This window comes from Lynx rufus, unplaced genomic scaffold (genome assembly GCF_022079265.1).
Source record: "Lynx rufus isolate CCGP_SWC_20201006 ecotype Redwood Valley unplaced genomic scaffold, mLynRuf1.p SCAF_6, whole genome shotgun sequence".
In the NCBI taxonomy this organism is placed as follows: Eukaryota; Metazoa; Chordata; class Mammalia; order Carnivora; family Felidae; genus Lynx; species Lynx rufus.
In genome coordinates, this window is record NW_025814878.1 from 145,276,517 (window position 1) to 145,283,543 (window position 7,027).

Below are 7,027 nucleotides of genomic sequence, written 5' to 3' on the forward strand. Positions count from 1 at the left end.
GAAAGAGATAGCAAGGGGGGGCAGAGAGAGAATGAGAAGGAGAATCCCAGGCAGACTCTGCACTGTCAGCACAGAGCCTGATGCAGGACTTGAACCCACAAAATGCAAGACCATGACCTAAGCCAAAACCAAGTGTCAGACTCTTAACTGACTGAGCCACCCAGGAGCTCCTGATCTGGTGTAATTTTAAATGGGATCAATTCCTTTATTTCTCTTTCTGCTGCTTATCAAAATGGAACTGATTTGTCTAAGTTGATTTTATATCCTGTGACTTTGCTGTATTCATGTATCCATTAGAGCAGGTTTTTGGTAGAGTCTTTCAGGTTTTCTAGGTGGAGTATCATGTGATCTGCAAAGAGTGAAAGTTTTACTTCTTCCTTGCTGATTTGGATGCCTTTCATTATTACTTTTGTTGTTGTTGTCTGATGGCTGAGGCTAAGATTTCCAGTAGTATGTTGAATAACAGTGGTGAGAGTGGATATCCTTAATGTGTTCCTGACCTGATGGGAAAAGATTTCAGATTTTCCCCATTGAGAATGACATTATCTGTGAGTCTTTCATACATGACCTTTATCATGTTGTGGTATATTCCTTCTATCCCTACTTTCTTGAGGGTTTTTTATCTAGAAAGGACTCTGTATTTTGTCAAATCTTTTTCTGCATCTATTGAGAGGATTGTGTAGTTCTTAACCTTTATTTATTAATGTGATACATCACATTGATTCATTGCAGATATTTAAACATTCCTGCATTCCAGGAATAAATCCCATTGATCATGGTGAATAATTCTTTTAATGTATTGTTGGTAATGATTTGCTAGTATCTTGTTGAGAATTTGTGAATTGATATTCATCAGGGATATTGGTCTGTAATTCTCCTTTTCAGTGGGTCTTTGTCTGGTTTTGGAATCAAAGTAATGCTGACCTTATAGAATGAGTTTGGAAGTTTTCAAATATTAATAAAATTGGTTAAATTCTAAAATGAAATAAGTTTTGAGATTAATATTGTGTAATCCTAATGTAACATACATAACAAAATATATTGCACTTTTCTATCCTTATACTAACAGAATATTACATATTTTCTCCATAAAATCACAGGAGACTCTAATGATTTACATTAATGGAACATGGCGTTGTATAGCAATAGTTTGTCTTTCACATATATTTGCAAAACGTGTTTGGCTGATCTTTAATATTACATCAAAGCCACAGTGAGTTCTAACTTTGGGGCCAGCATACTTGGTTTCAAATGCTGCCACCACTGCTCTCATGGTGGTAGTGGATGAGTGACTTAAGTTCTCTGTACCCCGATTTCCTCATCTTGAGAAGTTGATAATTAGACTAGCCTTCCTTATAGGGTAGCAGTGAGGATTAAAAGGGTCAATATATGTAAAGTGTTTAAAATAGTCTAACTCCTATTAAGTGCACTTAATAGTCTAACTCCTATTAAGTGTTTGCTATCTTTATTAGGGAGGGCATGTAAGAACCAGTGTAGAATTGGAAGCCAGTGTATAAAGCCAAATGTACACAGACAGAGTTCAAATATGAAAGGCAAGTGAGATAAATTTGGTTCATTGTAGAACTAAAACACTGCTAGAGTTTGGAGGGGATAAGGGAGATGCAAACCTAAGACTTGTAAATGAATGTGTATGACTCCTGCTAGGCTCAGATGAGTTGACATGCAATACAGAAAACAGGCCACAGCATTAGCAGTGTGATTAGTTATCAGGAAATGAAAATTCCTTCCTGACACAGGGATTTTAATGGGAAGCCAAGGAAAGTTGTTAATGGATGATGTTTGAAATAATAAACAAATGGTAGAGATAACTTTTTTGTTCAGTGTAAAAGGTTTGAGAGATTATTTGGATTATTTTTGATTTTTAAAATTTTTATTTAAATTCCAGTTAGTTAACATATAGTGTAATACTAGTTTCAAGTGTAGAATGTAATGATTCAACACTTCTGTACAATACCAGGTGCTCATCACAAAAAGTGCCCTCCTTAATCTCCATCAACCATTTAACCCATTCCCCACCCACCTTTCCTCTGATAACCCTCAGTTTGTTATCTATAGTTAAGGGTCTGCTTCTTGGGTTACCTCTCTCTTTTTTCTCTCATTGCTTGTTCGTTTTTTTTTATTAAATTTCACATATGTGTGAAATCATATGGTATTTGTGTTTCTATGATTGACTTACTTCGCTCAGCATAATACTCTAGCTCCATCCACATCATTGAAAATGGCAAGCTTTTATTCTTTTTATGGTTGAGTAATATTCCATTTTATCTATATATACCACATTTCCCCCTCATATATATAGGGTTAGGGTAAGTTTTACGGCTAAGTTTAAGGAAAGTGTTAGTGTTAACCCCAGAGTTATACTATGTGTCTGGTATCCTGTAGTTCAAAGACATCTCTAGGCGTTAGGTTTAGGTTAGGATTTCAATTAGGGATTAGGAATTATGAGTTTGGGTTAGGGTTAGGTTTAGGGTTTAGTTAAGGTATGTGCCTGGCAACCTGTAGTTTAGAGACCTCTCCAGAGAATGAAATACCAGAGTTCTGTTGGCTTGGGAATAGACATGGCAGTTATCCTCTAAGCTGAGGGAAGGATTGGATTTAGGGCTCTAAATGCTCTTACATAGATTTTCTCAACTTTTGTTGGCATGAACTTGTAATTGAATCTTAAAGACAATCAGGAAGGCATAAATGGTGTAGGTTGGCTCTCAAAGAGTAAGTACCAGGTTAATAAGGAAAAGGTGAGTTTTAATGTATTCCAGCTTTTCTGTTTCATGGCTCCTGAATCTCCCTTACTTCTTGCCAGTTGTCTGGTAAATTTGGGCTTTACCGCCATGGGGAGCAGGGGAAAAATCAGGTGAATCAGCAGAATCCATTCCTTTCATTGACAATACAATTCAAAGCACCTTTTTCCGGTTGGTTGGTGATAACTTCTGTGGCATCCCAGTAAAAGGGCAACATCATGTTCAAGGCATTTCTGTGAAGAGTCTTATCTTGTGAACATCACACCATTCTAACTGACAGTTACTTGAAGGGTATTAATTGCAATTTTGGAATTTGTCTTCCCCATGGTCTCAGTCAAGGAAATAATGTCACATTATTCATTTTGTTTCCTTAAAGGCCCTATTTGCTCTGGGATAAGGGTTTCATACCCTGATACCTTAAATGCCCTAAAGCATTCCTGCATTCTGCTCAAAGCACATCTTCTGGACAAGCCCAGGCTTTCTTTTCTGTGATGATGATAACTACAGTTTGTTTTAGACTTTGCTTTCCATGGTTATATTTTGAACATTAGCACAGTTGGTATAGGAAGACAGTTAGGTTGATGTTCTCAGGTTGCATGACAGCTAGAGAGCTGGTTGGTTTGTAAATGGTAAAGCATAGACCACAAAGAGAACAATGGGGAGAGTGGACAAATACAGGAAGGTCAGTATGGAAAAGCTGAGAGAGCACTGCAGAAGATCTAGGTTTAGTTCAAAGTCACAGACATGAAAGGAATTAGGAGAATGTCTGTTAGTGACACTGGGGTGAGAAGAAAGGGCTATGCCATCCATTTCCCCATAATGTCTGACTTCGAAGAATAGAGAGATATTTTATTCCACAATTCTAAAGCTGCCTTTGATAGGTCCCTCTTTTCCACTAAGAAGAAAATCAAGCCATAAATCTCTGAATTTCTCTTTTTTTGAATTATGGATAGTTTGCTCCTTATCTCTTATTCCTCTTCACTTCTAGGAGAATGCTGAACAATGACTGGTATAGCAGTTTAGGAAATGTTACACAACCGCTGCCTTCTTTTAATTAATGTAGTGATGATTTCAGGCAGCTTTCTTTGTAATGCAAGACAGTTGTGCCTGCCTCAGAGGAAACACCTACAGCATTTGAGTTAAAATATTTTGTGGTGTATTATCTTTCATTTTAGGGAAATAAAAAAGAAATACCTTGGAAAATTTCCCCCATTCCTTGTGAGGTTAATGACAATTACATTATGAATAATATAAAATGGTGTATAGATATACTTGAGAATCGATCTTAACAATCTTGGGCCACATTCAGTGTTCCTATCTCTCCAGCTGTAACTTCACCAATTAGACATCCCTTGCAATTTTTTCAAGTGCTAGGATTACAATATTTGAGCTAGTAAAAGTCTTCAAAAGACTGCATGCGGGTCTGTTCTGGCTGAATTTGTGATTGCTGTCTTCTGTCAGAGAGTGAGGGGAGACGTGGAGGGGCAAAGCTATCTGGGAACATGTAAATGTGGGTTACTACATCTTTTAGCAGCAATTATAAAGTGTTAGTATTTTCTATGAAAGATTAGTAACACACAAGAGAAAATAAGCAAATGAAAACCAAACTATTAATGCACAGTGGAGTTTCTTAACTTTATTTTTCACAAAATAACAGCCACAAGGTAAACTAATGACTGGATTTTATGCAATATTCACATATCTTTTCCTATTAAAAATCAGTGAGTTTTCTATTCAGAAGCTCAATTTGAAATTATAGAAAACATAATGTGGAATAATTATAAATTATAACTTTGAGTTCAAATGTCTTAGCTGCTGTTCTAGAGCATGTGAAATTTTTGTGGAAATTGTGTTTCCAGCTGTTGTCCATGCCTCACAGGTTGGGATTCACACACATTCAGTCCCAAGCACCACTGGTTCCTGTCCAGTTTCCTACTCCAAACACCCTCCCTTTTTCTTTTGCTTCCTCTGCAATTTTCTTCAATTATGTAATTTCATTTTGGTCTTTCAAAATTATTTGTAGTCTCATTTATGATCTGAAGCATTCCATCACCAAATCCCCCACGTTATTTCACTTCTCGATTAGGATTAAGACCTTTGGCTTAGCTCATAGTGTGAATGCTCATTTTTGGGTGTGTGTGTGCACACTGTGCCTTTGTTTATACTTCCAGTTGATGTTATTTCTTTTTTGTCAAAAAATAAGTTGCTAACATACACGAATGAATAAGAATATTTTGTTCTTCCTATAAACATAATGCAATTGAAATTTATTTTTTTCACCCAATATTAACATTTTAAAGTTGTTACTGAGTTGTTTTTCATCTCATGGTAAGTTCTCATTTATGTAGGATTATTAAGAGTAGAGATATTCCTTTCTCTGAAACCACAAAATTGGAAGTAGCCTGAAAATACATAAAAGAGGAATAAATTGAAAGTTTTTTGTTAAAAAGGTAATTTTTCATGAAAATTGTCTTCTTGGCTATGGAACATAATCTTCAATCTTTGTTTATCCAATACTACCTTAGGGATTCATAAAATGAACTCATTCACTTGAGAAGTTATTGATCGTGTCCACAACAGGAAGAAACATCTGAATGAACATAAAAACTATAAAAATGTTACTGAAACAAGAGCATTTTGGAAATGGCATACTTTTTCCCCAGTCTACTGGCCAGTGTTTAACAATGAGTAAGCAGCCTTTGAGTTTATGATTCTTTCTTCAGGTACTGGGAAACAGTGAATGATGATGGGAAATCATATAAGTTCTGAAGGCTACTTTACTAGGTTTTTCTCATTGGCCTCATCTGGAAGTAATTCTCTTTGTGCTTATCTTGATGTTCTACTTGACATTGATAGGCAACCTCTTAATCATTGTCTTGTCATGCCTGGACGCCCATCTCTACACTTCCATGTATTTCTTCCTCTCAAACCTCTCTTTTCTGGATCTCTGCTACACCACGAGCTCCATCCCTCAGTTGCTGGTTAACCTCTGGGGCCCAGAAAAGACCATCTCTTATGCTGGTTGCATGACTCAACTTTACTTTGTCCTCGCATTGGGAACCAGAGTGCGTCCTCCTGGTGTTCATGTCCTATGACCGTTATGCAGCTGTCTGTAGACACCTGCAATACACCATGGTCATGAACGCTTGCTTCAGCCACCTGTTGGCTATGGCTTCCTGGGTCAGTGGCTTTATCGCCTCAGCACTTCATTCCTCCTTTACCTTCTGGGTCCCCCTCTGTGGACATCGCCAAGTGGACCATTTCTTCTGTGAAGTTCCAGCACTGCTCTGATTATCGTGTGTTGATGCCCGTGCTAAGGAGCTGACCCTCCTGATCATGAGCTCCATTTTCGTCCTGATACCACTCATCCTTATTCTCAGCTCATATGATGCCATTGCCCTGGGTGTGTTTAGAATGCAGTCATCAATCAGACTTCAGAGAGTCTTTGAGACATGTCGAGCCCATTTTATGGTTGTGTCCCTCTTTTTCATTCCAATCATGCACATACATCTGCAGCCACCATCAGGAAGTTCTCAAGATTAAGGCAAGTTCATTGGCCTCTTTTATACTGTTGTCACACCTAGCCTCAACCCTCTAATCTACACTCTCAAAAACAAAGATGTAGAAGGGCAGTAAGGAGACTAGTGGGATGGGAGTGGGAGATGTGATAGAACACGATTTTTATCCTGCAACTTTTGTTCAGTCTCGTCCATCTTGGATGGTGGTTTCCCTTTTCTTTGATACTTATTTTAATTTACAACCCAGTAAGCATAGACGAAAGTTCAGTCCTAACTTTGTAAACATTTTATTGATAATTCTAAAATATTATCTAAAGGTAACTTTTTTGATTTGTAACACTTTAATCTTTAATAATTCCATATTTAGTGTCCATAGAAATTAGGGACTTTTTAAAAAGTTTATTTATTCAATTTGAGAGAGAAAGAAAGGAAGCACTAGTGGGGGAGGGACAGAAGGAGAGAGAGGGAGAGAGTGAATCCCTAGCAGGCTCCACAGAGCACTGAGCCCAATGCAGGCTTGAATTCACCAAATGGAGAGATCATAACCTGAACTGAAATCAAGAGTTGGATGCTTACCTGACTGAGCCACCCAGTCACCCCTAGGGGATGATTTTTAAAAATAATATGTTAAGGGGAGCCTGGGGGGCTCAGGTCAATTAGGCATTGAACTCTTGACTTTGGCTTAGGTCATGATCTCATGGTTCATGAGTTCAAGCCCTACATCTGGCTCTGCACTGCTTGGGATTCTCT

The 7,027-nt window shown here is 37.7% G+C and overlaps 1 pseudogene; it reads left to right on the forward strand.

Annotated features, from left to right (window-relative positions):
• The first annotated feature begins 5,499 nt into the window (after positions 1-5,499).
• Positions 5,500-6,427, forward strand: LOC124527904 (olfactory receptor 2J3-like; annotated as a pseudogene).
• The last annotated feature ends 600 nt before the right edge of the window (positions 6,428-7,027 follow it).